This window comes from Felis catus, chromosome A3 (genome assembly GCF_018350175.1).
Source record: "Felis catus isolate Fca126 chromosome A3, F.catus_Fca126_mat1.0, whole genome shotgun sequence".
NCBI classification, from domain to species: Eukaryota; Metazoa; Chordata; class Mammalia; order Carnivora; family Felidae; genus Felis; species Felis catus.
The window spans coordinates 121,417,575-121,435,128 of NC_058370.1; the positions used below are offsets into that span (position 1 = coordinate 121,417,575).

General features: G+C 38.2%; 1 protein-coding gene across 2 annotated transcripts in view; it reads left to right on the plus strand.

The window, feature by feature from the left end:
- Positions 1–17,554, plus strand: part of ATAD2B (ATPase family AAA domain containing 2B) — a 166,189-nt gene that overhangs the window by 5,479 nt on the left and 143,156 nt on the right. The gene's annotated exons all lie outside the window — the stretch shown is intronic.

Genomic DNA, 17,554 nt, shown 5'->3' on the forward strand with positions numbered 1-17,554 from the left:
GAGAATCTATTTTGGAGGTACGTGTTTTCCCTTTGAAAAAATGTTTCATGTTTTAAAACCTCTTGAAGAGACATTATATGGCATATTTATAAATGATGATACATACTAATGAATGAAACACGTTTAGCATTATTAGTGTTTGTATTCTAGGACCCAAATTAGGATCTTTGAGCCAGGGGTGCTTCACATAACCATAAAATGATATGCTCTCTGATCTTGTGAGATAAGAACTTGGAGATCATTCAACCTGACTTTTGGTAGTGGGGCTTGCTTACTCCTTTGTTTTTGCATTTAATCAATCCATGTTTATGACACACCTACCACATTAAAATGTAAGTGCATTATGGGCAAGAAGTTTTGCCTCTTTGGTTCACTGTTAATAGGGCTGCCATACTGCAAAAAGTCAAGAAGGCACCACCATTCACACTACAGTCTATGTGAAGGGTACCCCCCCTGGAGTTGGGCAGTGCAGTCTTTTTATGTTATATGCTGTGTTAACCTCCTCATGTTGTTAATATTTTTTGCCCGTTTTTCTGCTTTCTACTAAAGTTAACTTTTCTTGTTTTCCAAAAGTATCAGTGATCGGTGGCTTTTAACCTTCTTTGTGTCGTAGTGAGGGATACTGTTTATATTATGACTCTTTTCACATGCTTAATTTTTCGTATTTAGATCTTTGATTTATAACCTATTGTTTATAGTGCTACTTGCTAATATTCTATATTGCTTTATTGCTAATATGCTATCTTGCTAATATAGTGCTGTATGCTAAGTTCCTGTATATGTTCTGTTCTCATATTTTTGTTGGCCTGTTCTGGTGTCAGTACCATACTGTTTTTAGGACTAGTTTAGGAATATATCTTAATATTCTAAAAGACAAGTTCTTTCTCTTTGTTATTTTCAAAGTTAACTTAGATTTTCAAGGATCTTCATTCTTTTCATAAACATTTCCAGTTAAGATTAGAATTCCTCAGAAGATCCAGCTAGAATTTTAATTAGGAAATTATTTGAATTCCAAGATTAATTCACAGAGAATTGACACCTTTATAATAAATCCAAGAGCAAGGAACATTACTCACATAACCTAGTATGGAATTAGATGCTTTTTCTTGTGACCTAATACACTGTCAGTTTTGGTAAATGTTATTTGCTTAAGAAAAATGCATATTTTGTATTTGGTATAGAAAAATATATATGATGGAAAACATTAGGAGATGGGAAACATTATAGTGTGGATTTATTGATTATTTAGATACTTAAATCTCTTGTCCCATGTTAAGATTCTACCTAAGTTTTTGTTCAAATCCTGATGTATATATGCATGTGTGTGTATACATATGTGTATACATATGTATGTATGTATCTGTGTGCATATACATAGGTATACAAATATGTATATGTATATGTAAAGTTTTTTTATTTTGAGACAGAGAATCCTAAGCAGGCTCCTCACTGGCAATGTGGAGCCAGATGTAGGGCCCAAACCATGAGCTGCAAGACCATGACCTGAGCTGAAACCCAAGAGTCAAATGCCCAACTGACTGAGCCACCTAGCTACCCCTATGTGTGTGTGTGTATATATGTGTGTGTGTGTGTGTGTGTATTTATTTAATTTTTAAAGTTTTTTTTTAGAGAGAATGCAAGTGGGGTAGGGGCACAGAGGGAGGAAGGGAGAGGGAGGGAGGGAGAGAGAGTATCAATCCCAAGCAGGCTCTGCACTGCCATTGCAGAATCCATGCAGGGCTTGAACCCACAAACTGTGGGATCATAACCTGAGCCAAAGTCGGACGCCTAACCAACTGAGCCACCCAGGCATCCCCTATATCTATACATATCTACATATATCCATAGATATATTTTAAGTAAGCTCTGCACCAACTTGGGGCTTGAGCTCACGACCTCAAGATCAAGGGTTGCATGCTCCACTGACTGAACCAGCCAGGTGCCCCTCTTCTGATGATTTTATCTATCTGTCTATCTATCTATCTATCTATCTATCTATCTATCATGTTACTGAGTTTTGAGAGAGAGAGTGCGAAGTTTATCTATCTATCTATCTATCTATCTATCTATCTATCTATCTATCTATCTATCTATCATGTTACTGAGTTTTGAGAGAGAGAGGGGCAAAGAAAGGGAATCCCAAACGATCTCTGCACTGTCAGCCCATGAGATCATGACCTGAGGCAAAATCAAGATGGTGACCTGAGGAGAATTAACCAACTAAGCCACACAGGTGCCCCATCTCTTCTGATTATTTTAAAGTTAAATATTCTGTGTGTGTGTGTGTGTGTGTGTGTGTGTGTGTGTGTGTGCGCGCGCGCGCGCTTAATTGCTCATAAGACCTAAATTTCTGTTTATTGACTTCTGTTTTTTTTTTCTTTAAAGCCACATACTATTTAACATTCTCTTATAATGTTCCACCTTCCTTCCTTTGCTGTATTGTCTAGAATTTTAGTTCTGATATTTTTATGGATATAAGTACTTTGTCTTTTTCTTTAATTTGGAATTTTTTTTTCCAGTAACAATAAATTTTTCTCAAGTACCGATATGATTACCTTTTTTTTTTCCTGATTTTTAAAATCGTCTCTGCACCCAGTGTGGAGTCCAGTGTGGGGCTTGAACTCATGACCCTGAGATCAAGACCTGAGCTAAGATCAAGAATTGGTCACTTAACCGACTGAGCCATCCAGGCGCCCCTGATGATCTTACTTTTTGTGTCTCATATTATTCTTTATTTCTTTTTTTTGTGAATATTTCCTCCAAGAATATTTTCAGTTTGGGACTTTTTGTAACAAACTTTCTGAGGCATTACATGGCTGAAAATGTTTTCATTATGTTCTTTCATTTAAATAAAAAATTGGGGCGCCTGGGTGGCGCAGTCGGTTAAGCGTCCGACTTCAGCCAGGTCACGATCTCTCGGTCCGTGAGTTCGAGCCCCGTGTCAGGCTCTGGGCTGATGGCTCGGAGCCTGGAGCCTGTTTCCGATTCTGTGTCTCCCTCTCTCTCTGCCCCTCCCCCGTTCATGCTCTGTCTCTCTCTGTCCCCAAAATAAATAAAAACGTTGAAAAAAAAATTAAAAAAAAATAAATAAAAAATTGGCTGGATATATAAAATTGTAGGTCTAATACTTAAAGAATATGACTTTATTGTCATCTTGTATCTAGTGTTACTTTTGAAGTTTGATGTTGGTCTGATTCTTTTTCTTTTGTAGGTATTCTTTCTCTTTTGAAGCTTATAGGTTTTTTTTTTTGTTTTTTGTTTTTAGGTCTTTGTTCATACATTTTGCTAATTTTAGGCTTGGGTTTTTCCTTTAGCCTTTTTTGGCAATCTTTGCTCTTTTAGTTTGTGGTTTTTCATGTTTTTTTTTGAGGCCAGTTTATCATGTCATTTTATTTTATCTTAATTAGTTTATTTATTTTTAAGTAATCTCTACACCCAATGTGGGGCTCCAACTCATGACCCCAAGATCATGAGTTCATGCTCTTCTGAGCCCCCCAATTTATCATTTCTAATGATAATTTAAAATGATCGTTTCTTCAAATAATACTAATCTCTTGGGGCATCTGGGTGGCCCAGTTAGTTAAGTGTCTGACTATTGGTTTCAGCTTAGTCATGATCTCACAGTTTGTGGGTTTGAGCCCCATGTGGGGCTCTGTGCTGACAGTGTGGAGCCTGCTTGGGATTCTCTGTCTTCCTCTCACTCTGTCCCTCCCTTCCTCCCTCACATGTGCTCACTCTCTCTCTCAAAATAAATAAATAAACTTAAAAAAATATTACTGCTCTCCCTTTTCATTCCTTATGGAACTCATAATATTCAGATGTTGACACCTAGAAAAATTTTATTCCTAAATTGATAATTAAACTATTTTTAAGCACTTTTGATGGTATGCTGGAGAAATTTACTGACAGTTACTTGACTAAACAAGAAACTGACAGTTACTTGAGTTATTTGGTGCTTCTTTCACCTGACTCCTGTTGCCTATGTGTAAAGTGGCCCATTTGTTGGGATAAAGCCTTGAAGTTGCTTGATAAAAACTCATTTCCTTTACAACTTATTAACACCCTTTAACCAGAGCATACTTGAATACTCACACTTTGGATGAGTGTTGTGGTTGTGTACATGATTGTGCAAGTTAAGGGAAAGCTGCTTTTGAAAAACCAAACCCCATTGCAGAGCTGTACTTCCTTTTTAATGAATGACACCTTACAGAAGTTTTAAATGTATGTATAGAAACAGGTGAAGCTTCACCAACAGGTGTGCACAGATGAGATGGCACAAATTCATGAACTGGTGGGTGGATTCTATGTTAAAAATTTGAAAATACTTTAAAATTTAGAATTTTTTAAATTTATTTTTTTAAATCTTTATTTATTTTTGAGAGAGAGAGACACACACAGAGTGCAAGTGGGGGAGGAGGACAGAGAGAGAGGGAGATACAGAATCCAGAGCAGGCTCCAGGCTCTGAGCTATCAGCACAGAGCCTGATGCAGGGCTTGAACTCACAATCGCAGGGCTTGAACTCACAATCTGCGAGTTCATGACCTGAGCTGAAGTCGGATGCTAAATCGACTGAGTCACCCAGGCGCCACTAAAATTTAGAATTTTAATTTAATTTTAATTTTTTAGTTTTTACTATTCTTATTCAGCCTCCAAATTTATTAGATGGAAGAATTGAGGGGAAGTGATAGTTGCTCAAGGGCATGCAGTTAATTATTCAGAAGCAGCATTTCAACTGAAAATGGGTATTTTTTTTTTTTTTTTTTGTAATCTATGCATCCAACTTGGGGCTTGAACTCATGACTCTGAGCTCAAGAGTCGCATGCATTTCTGACTGAACCAGGCAGGCACCCCAGGAAATTTTAAAAAATTCTTTGATATCTTTAATTGGGTAACACTTGTGTACCAGATAGACAACTGAACATAAAGGGTACACAAGACGCATGACCTTGGATCTTTGGCAAAATATTTTATTTGTATTAAAAATATGAAATAAAAAATTATAGGGCGCCTGGGTGGCACAGTCGGTTAAGCGTCCGACTTCAGCCAGGTCAGGATCTCGCGGTCCGTGAGTTCGAGCCCCGCGTCAGGCTCTGGGCTGATGGCTCAGAGCCTGGAGCCTGTTTCCGATTCTGTGTCTCCCTCTCTCTCTGCCCCTCCCCCGTTCATGCTCTGTCTCTCTCTGTCCCAAAAATAAATAAAAAATGTTGAAAAAAAATAAAAAAAAATTATAAAATAAATATTTCAAACAATATGGAAGTACACAGGAAAAAAAAATAAAAGACCTTCCCCTGTTCCCTAATTCCTCTAGTTTGTTTTTCCTAGGAATAACCACTGTTAAAGTTTGTGTACATCTTTCCAGACCATTGCATATGTATTTATGGGTAACTTATATGTGTATATTTTACATATATGGAATTATAATCTATATGCTATTTATGATAGTAAACTATGTATTGTGTATATTCTTGCATATTAGTTCTTGATAATTTTCTATTTTGTTGTGTTACTATACCATCAGTTCTGTAGCTGTTCCCTATTAGTACACAAATTATCTCCATTTTTTTTTGTTTTTTTAAATTTTTTAAAATGTTTGTTTATTTTTGAGAGAGAGAGAGAGTGGAGAAGTGGAGAGTGGAGAGAGTGGCAGAGAGAGAGAGAGGGAGACAGAGGATCTAAAGCAGGCTCTGCACTGACAGCAGAGAGCTGGATGTGGGGATCGTACTCACAAACCGTGAGATCTTGACCTGAGCTGGGGTCTCAGGCTCAACGGACTGAGCCACCCATGTGTCCCTCTATGTTTTTAATATTATAAAAGATGTAGCAGAAAATTACTTTTTTTTTTATGAAGTGGAATTACTTGGTTAAAGGTGTATGTATTTTAAATTTTTATAGGTTTTTCCATATTGTCCTCTAAACAGGCTAAAATCAATATGCATACCACTCCCCAATGCTCTCAGCACTCTTCTTATATACTTCTCACTGGGTAATTTGAGGAGTTAGGCTTTAACTTTCTTTTCTTTTTTAAAATTTTTTGTGTGTTTGCTTATTTTTGAGGCAGAGAGAGACAGCGTGAGCAGGGGAGGGGCAGAAAGAGAGGGAGACACAGAATCCGAAGCACGCTCCAGGCTCTGAGCTGTCAGCACAGAGCCCCAAATGGGGCTTGAACTCACAAACTGTGAGATCATGACCTGAGCCAAAGTCAGACACTTAACCTACTGAGCCACCTAGGTGCCCCTACTTTAACTTTCTTGAAGGGTAGAGATTATCTCATCATCAAGTATCTTTAGTATCTAACACAATAACAGGTGCTTAATAAATTTTGTTTGTGAAAAAGAATGAATCGCTAAAGAGAATTTAATAAGCTTATGGAATTATATTAATCCTAGAAAGCCAAGCAAGTATCCTTACTTCAGACTGTATCCACTGTCAGGCTGTAGGTTTAATATTTGTTACTTCTACTACCTCACTGGTTCTTCTAAATAATCTTATGAGGTAAATGGTAGTTTTTAATTCAGTGGTAGTGCTGCAGTATAAGACTGGTCCTGTCCAGTATTTAAATTTTGTGGCATTTTTCTGTACCCATGTCTCTCGTTTAAAGTATGTATTATTTTCAGATTGAAAATTATCTTCCAGGAAGAAAAATGCTTTATAACTTACAATAGATTGTTTTTGTCTTTTTACAGTTCCTCAGCTCACTTCTATATATTTTGTTTGTCTATTCTTTCACATACTCATTGTTGCTTAGAAATGTTAAACTGGCAAGCCATTGCTTTTTGGATGTTTGAGGAAAATGTAGGACCTTTTGTGTGCCTGAAGTTTGAGGACTTTGTAGAATAATATTGGCCCTAAGCAAATAAATAGCCGTGTGAGTTTTGTTTTCTGCAGTCATGGTAACTGCTGAAAGAAAAAGAAATTGACCGCACTTCTAAGCTTTCTCATGAAAGCAGGAGAACTTATTTTTTAAAAAGGTAGGGAAAAAGACTGTCTTACAAAGGAAACTGGGAAAGATTGATTGTACTCATATACTTTTTGATCTAACCTGGGCGATAATGTTCTTATTTTGTTTATGTTTTGTCTCTTTGAGGATCTTTTTCTCATCAGTCATCTTACTCTTTAAAATTTTATTTTATTCTCTTTTATGTGTCCTTCTATTTACAAGAAACCAGGTCATCTTATCCTTTTTTTTTTTTTTTCTTTCTTTTAAAGTAGGCTTCATGCCCAGCTCGGAGTCCAATGCGGGGAGGTTGTGGTGGGGGTGGGGGAAGTGGGGGCTTGAAGAACCTTGAGATCAAGACCTGAGCTGAGATCAAGAGTTGGATGCTTACCTGACTGAGCCACCCAGGTCATCTTATCTGTTTAAAAAATAAAATTCTTAGGGTGCCTAGGAGGCTCAGTCGGTTAAACATCTGACTTCAGCTCAGGTCATAATCTCAGAACATACGGTTTCTGGGTTTGAGCCCCACATCAGGCTCTGCACTGACTGTGTGGAGCCTGCTTGGGATTCTCTCTTTCCCTCTCTCTCTGTCCCTGCCTCACTCATGCTTTCTCTCTCTCTTTCTCTCTCTCAAAAATACATAAATAAACTTTAAAAAAAGAAAAGCAAAAGAAAATTCTTGGGGTACCCGGCTGGCTTAGTTGGTAGAACATGTGACTCTTGATCTTGGGGTCATGGGTTCGAGCCCCATGTTGGGAGTAGAATGTACTTGAGAAAAAAAAATAAAGGGGGTATTTAAATAAAATAAAATTCTTCCCTGACTTCTTTGACTTTGTAACCTCTTTAGACTATTGTCTCTTCTTTCTTCACAGTGGCACTTCTTACGAGAGTTGCTCATAGTTATGCCCTGTACTTTCTCACCAAGTACCCAGTTCTTCACCTAGCGATTTCCGCCCTGCATTTCACAAAGGTTGCCCTGTTAGAAGTTATAGTAACTTTTTTTTTTTCATGTTTATTTATTTTGAGAGAGAGAGCACATGTGTGTTTGGTAACAGAGAGGAAGAGAGAATCCCAAGCAGGTTCTGCATTGTCAGTGCAGAGCTGGAAGTGAGGCTCCATCTCACAGACCATTAGATCATGATGTCTTGAGCTGAAATCAAGAATCACTTAACCAACTGAGCCACCCAGGTACCTCTATAGTGACCTTCTAATTACCAACCCACATTTTTTATCAGCTTTTCTCTCATTGAGTTGCTTCGGAACAAACTTCCAGTCCCCAGTGTTTTTATTTCTGTTTTATTATTTTTTTTTAGAGAGAGACAGAAAGCCTGAGCAGGGGAGAGGGGCAGAGAGAGGGAGAGAGAGAGGGAGAGTCCCAAGCAGGCATCACGTTCAGAATGGAGCTGGATGTGGGGCTTGATCCCACGACCCTGGGATCATGACCTGAGCTGAAATCAGGAGTCAGATGCTCAACTGACTTAACCACCCAAGTTTCCCCTACCCCCCGTCCCCCCGCCCCCCCACCCCAAGCTGTTTTAGTAAAAGACTATATTTTTCACTAGTTTGTACAAGATCCTGTCTGCTCATTGCTTGAATATAGGCATTTTTTTTTAACAGTTTACATTTATTTATTTTTAAGAAACAGAGTGAGACAAAGCATGAGTGGGAGGGGCAGAGAGAGAAGGAGACACAGAATCTGAAGCAGGCTCCAGGCTCTAAGCAAGTGGTCAGCACAGAGCCTGATGCGGGGCTTGCACCCACGAACCGTGAGATCATGACCTGAGCCGAAGTCAGACGTTCAACCGACTGAGCCACCCAGGCGCCCTGAATATAGGCATTTTTTAAGAGTTTTACTTCTGCCCTCTGTTTTTCATTCTGTATATTATCTATGATCCTTTTATTGCCATTTCATATCTATCCTCTAGTCCTCACCTCACTCTGTCTCAGAGCTGCATTTCCCACAGCCTGATACACCTCTCCCTAGATTTCTGGCTAGAATTCTAAACTTAACTTTTGAAATTAGAGTTCAGCATTATGCTTCTTCCTTTAACATCTGTCTCCCGGCTCCCCCCCATACTCACTGAAAAAAAATAACCACTTTTTACTAACCTGCAGTTACATTGTGTTTATTTGAATACTGGTGTCACTAATTTCTCAGTTACTCTACTTTCTGGAATCAATTTATTTTCTGCTTTCACAATTCTACACGAGGCCATCATCAAGACTCGAATTAATCTCATGGTCTGCTAATTCACTTACTTCCTTGACTGTCTCATTTTTTTTTTTTTATTAAATTTTCTTTTTAAATGTTTAATTTTGAGAGAGAGAGAGAGAGAGACAGAGTGCAAGCAGAGGAGGAACGGAGAGAGATGGAGACTCAGAATCTGAAGCAGGCTCAGGCTCTGAGCCGTCAGCACAGAGCCCGATGTGGGGCTCGAACCCACGAACCGTGAGATCATGACCTGAGCTGAATGAAGTTGGATGTTTAACCGACTGAATACCCAGGCGCTCCATCATTTTTTTTTTTTTTAATGCTATACTTTGATATATTCTTTTTGTCTTTACATTAAAATCCTAGGTTCTAGATTTCTGACAAATTCTGATCTGGGCAGGAAGTCTTCCCTAAAAAGTAGAGCAGCATAAGTTCTCTGCTTTATTATTCTCAAATTCTTTTGCCTACTTTTATAAGATTTGTGGTAGAATAGTGGCAAGTATTTGTAGTAGCTGATGAGCACGACTAAAGAGCCTCAGACTCCAGGAGAACATGATTTTTGCTAACTGGAAAAATTTAACTCTTCTTGGGGTTAGAATTCCCACTTAGGTGGGAATAACTTTATCTTTTCATTGTACTTTTATTTTTTGTAGCATTTGGCACTTACTATTATACTTCACTTGGAAGTTATCTCATCTTTGAATCATGTTCCTCACTATATTATGCCATATATTATCTTTGTGACTGTCAACCCAGTAGATTTTGTATTGAGTTCAAATGGGTCTTAATCTTTTTTTACCATTGTCCTCCAAGTCTTACGTACACAGTAGAGTCGTCAATAAATGTTTGTTAAATGAAATTATTCCCTTAGTCAGAGATGCCTTTCTTACTCATGGATTGTAATCACTCTGACACACATTGCTAAATGACTGTGGGTAGATTGCATAATCTCTCTTAAGTATCTTTGTCCTGAAACTGGCAACGCCTTCCCTCAAAGGGTTAGGTTATAATTAACTAGTAAAATGCTTTGAAGATGAAAAAGTTGAAGTTGAGCATTATGATCATCTTATTAAAGGTTAACTGTTAGTATCATCAGGTTTGTAGGTAAAAGCTTTCCCAAAGCTTGAAGTTAATTAAATGGTGAAGTAATTATTTTGTATGTATTTACATTTTGGTTATTTGCTTTGCTTAAATCCCTAGATTTCTTTGGAGGGAAGGAGCTTTTTATAATGGTACTTATTCTGAGGTCTCTGTCACAGAGGCAAGTCAAAATTAAAACCCTACCAAGATAAGAAAAATACAGGAGAATAGTGCAGCAGTTAGAATGATGTGCCTCATATACTTAAACTGTTTTATATGGGAGAAGTCCTCAAACTTTGGATACTAAGAATCATTTGGAGGCCCTCATTAAAAATATTCCAACTCCAGAGATTCTAGTTTAGCAGGTTATATTTCTTTAATGAGGAATCAGGTGATTTCTGATTCAGCTAGTGTGCAGATAACGCTTTGAGAGACCTTCCTGAATAGAACTGAAAAAAGCTAGTAGAATATGAGAGAATGACCAACAAATAAACCTACAGACTCATTTAAATTGATATTCAAAGAGTTATGTAGTACCCAAATTATTTAAAAAATGACTAGACTTAAGATATTTTACTAACGTCTGTAATTCAGTAAGTGTGTAGTACTTATTCCCAGAGTATGTTTGTAAAACTTCAGGATCTATATAGATGCTCCATGAAAAAAGAGTTCCATCAAATAAGTCTGTGAAATGTTATATACTGTCCTCCATATTTAGAGGTTTACAGGGCATATTAACATATTAAATAAGACTCTTAGAAGTCCTGCAGCAGAAGACCTTGAACCTAATTATTTCCAAACTTACTTGATTCTGAACCTTCCTTTTTTTCTCCTAATAATTCCTATTAATAATTTACTGAATGAACTTTGGGAAATCTTGAGCCCCCACCCCGGTATGGTGTGCAATTAAAAAGAAATGAAGTATTATTTTGTACATGAGAACTTAAAATCTTGCTAGAATCTCAAGACTTAGAATATGACATTTTAAAGATGGTAAACATATTATACTGAGTTGAATATAATCAAATGCCAAAATATATAATAGAGTTGCAGCTAGTAGAGGAAAAAGGTCAATTTATATCAGATCCTTCAGGTAAGATTTTCAAGAAAAGATGGGTCTTTTTTTTTTTTTTTTTTTTTTTTTTTTTTTTTTTTTTAAAGTAAGCTCTGCTTACTGTGGGGGCCTGAACTCACAATTCTGAGATCAAGGGTTGCATGCTTTACTAACTGAGCCAGCCAGGCACCCAGGAAATGATGGGTCTTGAAGGGTGAGTGATGGGATTTGATTAGGAGGAATAATGCTGGCCTGAACTATCTAAATTGAGGAAGTAGTTCACAGGTATCCGTTCCATTTCTGTATTCACAAACATGCTTTAGCTTAGAACACATGACATTGCTTTCTCAGTGACTATTTGATAAGTATGTCATATAATAATGCTTTTCAGACACTAATGTGCACAAGAATCACCTGGGGATCTGGGGCGCCTGGGTGGCGCAGTCGGTTGAGCGTCCGACTTCAGCCAGGTCACGATCTCGCGGTCCGTGAGTTCGAGCCCCGTGTCAGGCTCTGGGCTGATGGCTCAGAGCCTGGAGCCTGTTTCCGATTCTGTGTCTCCCTCTCTCTCTGCCCCTCCCCTGTTCATGCTCTGTCTCTCTCTGTCCCAAAAATAAATAAAAACGTTGAAAAAAAAATTAAAAAAAAAAGAATCACCTGGGGATCATGTAAAGAAAAATGATTTCTGATTGGTTAGGTCTGGGGTGGAGCACATTTTGTAGTGATAAATGTAGACAGTAATTAAGTCTTGGATGAGTAGTTGAGTTAGATGACGATTAATACATACTTTAACCTTAGTATTTTTATAAATATCTAAGGTAGAGTGTTTGAGATAGTAGTAAGAGATGTATGTTAGGAATGGCAGGACCTAATTTTTTTTTTCTTCTGTCATTTGTTAGCCATGTGACCTTGGGCTAGTTAATGTACTCTGAAAAGGGTGGGGTTAGAGAAGGCAAGAGCCTGAGGAAGTGAAATAGTACAATTTTGAAAAGCACTCATTTGTTAAGTACAGTAAGCATGTTTATTGATAAAGTACTATTACATGATTGAATTGCATTTTAAATAGTTTTTCCCCCTCTACTGATGATAGTTTGGAAGTAGCTAAACACTTTTTCTTGATAACTTGAAGTGGTACTGTATGTTACACAACTAATAGGTTAATTTTCCTTAATTATAGACACTCTGAATATCTAGTTGTTCCCCCCTCCTTTTTTTTTTTTTTTTTTTTAATGTTTATTTCTGAGAGAGTGAGTGGGGAAGGGCAGAGAGAGAGAGGGAGACACAGAATCCGAAGCAGGCTCCAGGCTCTGAGCTGTCAGCACAGAGCCCGACGCGGGGCTTGAACCTACGAACAGTGGAATCATGACCTGAGCCGAAGTCAGATGCTCAACTGACTGAGCCACCCAGGCGCCCCATTTCCTTTGTGTCTTTCAGTATGAGTGTGGTCTTGTGGCTGGCTGGCAGGCTTGCTTGTTTGTTTATTTATTGTTTATTGTTTATAGAGTGAGAGCACGAGTAGGGGAGAGGGGCAGAGGGAGAGATAGAATCTTAAGCAGACTCCGTACTCAGCATGGAGCTGGACATGGGGGCTCAATCCCGTGACTCTGGGATCATGACCTGAGCTGAAATGAGGAGTTGGATGCTCAATTGACTGAGCCACCCAGGTGCCCCTGGTCTTGTGGCTTTAGAACAAGCTCATGGCAAATTGTATTATAGCACAAAATTAGAAACTGGGCTTTTTGTAAAAAAATTTTTTAGCAAAGTAGGCTCTGTGCACAACATGGGGCTTGAACTCATGACCCTAAGGTCAAGAATCACATGCTCTATTGGCTGAGTCGCTCAGGTGCCCCTATTACAAGTATTTCTTTCTCTTGCTTTCTTTCATTCAAGTTTTTATTTATTTATTTTGAGGGTGAGGGAGGAAAAGAGAATCTCAAGCAGGCTCTGCACTGCATTTCTTAAGTTTGTTAGGCTACATTTTGACTAGTTATTTGTGTAATGTAGTTGTCTTACTTTGGGAAAATATGATTTAGAAATGTGCATTTATGGAACAAATAGTTCTTATATTTTTTTCTTAAATTTGTGGCATAAAAAAAATAAAATAGTCTATATAGTAGTATATTGAAAATGGTCATATATACCTTTGAAATACTGATCTGTAATGTCAAGTAATAAAGCATTAACATATGAATTAAATCTTCTCTAAAGAGAAGGTTAATCTTCCCTCCAGTCTCTTATCCATTTGCCCAGTATCCAGGGAATTGAGTGGTGAAGACAAGAGCTGCTGTGCGGATACTGACCTTCCTGTAGTCAGAGGACATGTGGCTGGGGAGGAATAATGGAAATGTGATAAGTGGACATCTCTGGTTGAGAAATTGATTATGTTAAGCAAATTAATTGAAAGAGCAAATAAATGGAAGCCAGGTTTCTCCCCGAGAAGAGCTTACAAACATAAAAGGGGAAAGTCTAGAAAGAAACTTAAGATGTGGAATTAGAATTAGAAGCCTTGGTGTGTATGCCTATGTTATTATTTATGCACAGGTAAAGAAATAGGTATAGATGTGTTTATATGTATGTATATATATTCATATCTTTCCTACTCTCTTCTGAGAGGACTCTGTAGCTGTGAAACCCTAGTAACAATGAGCACAGCTAATGCCCAGATCTTGGTTTCTAAATACTATCCATGACTAAAAGGTATCAGGTATCTCTTGGAGAAATGGCTAATTTTAGAATCAGGGAGGGAAAGTATAAGATGAATTTAGAGATGTCTTTTGTGTCAGAAAGCAAGGAAGTAGTCAAAATGATGGGGACATATCAAAAAGGTACTGGAACCACTTTCTAAGGGCCCTTGATTGCCAAATATTGTATAATTTGAACAGCAAAATGGAATAATGGATTATAACATATAGTATAAAATAAGAATCCATGAATCTACACTGATAAAAGTAGTAAGTAAAGGAATTCTGACAAAGGGATGGAGGGAAAGCTCTTTAAAGTAGAATGCCAACTAAAAAATGGAGAAGGAATGTTGGGATTAGGTAATCACCATCACAATGGTATTAGATCAAAACAGAAATAGTCAATGAATGCTAATGGCTGGTGGATGGGTGAAGGTTTGATGAGGAACAGGATATTGGTGAATTATCAGAATAATTCCACCTTGAATCTAGATCAAACACAAAGGGAAAAATAGTGACTTTATTGTGGAGAAACCTGGCAGATACCAAATTGCCCAGGTGATGAAAGTTACACATAATGATGGGTAAGTAAAGCATGCACAGTATCATTTGTGCATATTCTTTGCAAGAATGTGGTTATTTGGAGCATCACATCCAGATTGAGGGTCATCCTAGAGAACAAAAGGCCTGTACTCTTTACAGTCAAGGGCATGAAAGATGGGGGAAGGCCTAAAGAACTATTCCAGATTGAAGGGGACTGAAGAGATCTGATAACTAAATGCAATATATGTTCTCTGATAGGATCCTGAATCTGGATCAAGTAAAGTTTGAATGTGTTTGTGGATTGGCGCTTCATTTTATCAATGCTAATATCCTATTGGGAGGGTTATATGACTCTAATGTATCAAAATATCCTTGGTCTGGCATGTATGCACTGGAGTATTTAGGAGAGAATGAGGAATCATGTCATAAAAAGGTACATACATCTTTTCCGTAGGCCTGAAACTATTTTTATTTTTAAAATTTATTGTTTAATTTACATCTAAGTTAGTTAGCATATGGTGCAACAATGATTTCGGGAGTAGATTCCTTAATGCCCCTTACCCATTTAGCCCATCCCCCCTCCCACAACCCCTCCAATAACTCTCTGTTTGTTCTCCATATTTAAGAGTCTTTTATGTTTTTGTCCCCCTCCCTGTTTTTATATTATGTTTCCCTTCCCTTATGTTCATATATATATGTATACACACACACACACACACACACACACACACACACACACACACACACACATATATATACCACATCTTCTTTATCCATTCATCTTTTGATGTACATTTGGGCTCTTTCCATACTTTGGCTACTGTCAATAGTGCTGCTGTAAACATTGGGTGTGTGTGTGCCCCTTTGAAACAGCACACCTGTATCTCTTGGGTAAATACCGAGTAGGGCAATTGCTGGGTTGTAGGGTAGTTCTATTTTTAATGTTCTGAGGAACCTCCATACTGTTTTCCAGAGTGGCTGCACCAGTTTGCGTTCCCACCAGCAATGCAAAAGGGTTCCTCTTTCTCCACATCCTCGCCAACATCTGTTGTTGCCTGAGTTGTTCATGTTAGCCATTCTGACAGGTGTGAGGTGGTATCTCATTGTGGTTTCGATTCGTATTTCTCTGATGATGAGTGATGTTGAGCATGTTTTCGTGTGTCAGTTGACCATCTGGATGTCTTCTTTGGAGAAGTGTTTATTCATGTCTTTTGCCAATTTCTTCACTGGATTATTTGTTTTTTTTTTGGGTGTTGAGTTTGATAAGTTCTTTATAGATTTTGGATACTAACCCTTTATCCAATATGTCATTTGCAAATATCTTCTCCCATTCTGTCGGCTGCCTTTTAGTTTTGCTGATTGTTTTTCCTTGCTCTGCATAGGCTTTTTATTTTGATGAGGTCCCAATAGTTCATTTTTGCTTTTGTTTCCCTTGCCTCTGGAGACGTGTTGAGTAAGAAGTTGCTGCAGCCGAGGTCAGAGAGGTTTTTGCCTGCTTTCTCCTCGAGGATTTTGATGGCTTCCTGTCTTACATTGAGGTCGTTCATCCATTTTGAGTTTACTTTTGTGTATGGTGTAAGAAAGTGGTCCAGGTTCATTTTTCTGCATGTCACTGTCCAGTTTTCCCAGCATCACTTGCTGAAGAAACTGTCTTTATTCCATTGGATATTCTTTCCTGCTTTGTCAAAGATTAGTTGGCCATACGTTTGTGGGTCCATTTCTGGGTTCTCTATTCTGTTCCATTGATCTGACTGTGTGTTTTTGTGCCAGTAACATACTGTCTTGATGATTTCAGCTTTGTAATAATAGGTCTTGAAGTCTGGGAGTGTGATGCCTCCAGCTTAGGTTTTCTTTTTCAAGATTGCTTTGGTTATCCGGGGTCTTTTCTGGTTCCATACAAATTTTAGGGTTGGTTGTTCTAGGTCTGTGAAGAATGCTGGTGTTATTTTGATAGGTATTGCATTGAATATGTACATTGCTTTGGGTAATATGGACGTTATTATTTCATTTATTTATTTGTTTGTTATTAACGTTTATTTATTTTTGAGACAAAGAGAGACAGAGCATGAACGGGGGAAGGTCAGAGAGAGAGAGAGACACACACAGAATCCGAAACAGGCTCCAGGCTCTGAGCTGTCAGCACAGAGCCCAACGTGGGGCTTGAACTCACGAACTGCGAGATCGTGACCTGAGCTGAAGTCGGACGCTTAACCGACTGAGCCACCCAGGCGCCCCTATTATTATTTTTTAAACATTCACCTTTGAAAGGCAGACAAAGCACAAGTGGGGGAAGGACAGAGAGAGAGAGGGAGACACAAGACCTGAAGCAGGTTCCAGGCTCTGAGCTCTCAGCACAGAGTCCAATGCGGGGCTTGAACCCATGAACTGTGAGATCATGACCTGAGCCGAAGTTGGATGCTCAACGGACTGAGCCACCCAGGTGCCCCTGGGTAGTATCAACATTTTAACGATGTTCTTCCAGTCCAGGAGCGTGGAATATTTTTCCACTTTTTTGTGTCTTCTTCAGTTTCTTTCATAAGCTTTCTATAGTTTTCAGTGTATAGATTTTTCACCTCTTCTGGTTAGGTTTATTCCTAGGGAAACTATTTTATTTTATTAAAAAAAATTTTTTTTAACATTTATTTATTTATTTATTTTTGAGACAGAGAGAGACAGAGCATGAACGGGGGAGGGCAGAGAGAGAGGGAGACACAGAATCGGAAGCAGGCTCCAGGCTCTGAGCCATCAGCCCAGAGTCTGATGCGGGGCTTGAACCCACGGACCGCGAGATCGTGACCTGAGCTGAAGTTGGATGCTCAACCGACTGAGCCACCCAGGCGCCCCTACGGAAACTATTTTAAAATAGAAATAAGAAACTATATACTTTTCTGGTTATAAATTTAATCTTTCTAACTCCCTTGTTTCTGTATTTACAGAATACTACATTTGCTATACCTGTTGAGAGATTCACTTAGTAAATATTTATTGGTTGAATATTTTATCAAGAATTTAAGAAGTCTATATTTTTTAATAGGGATAATAAATACAT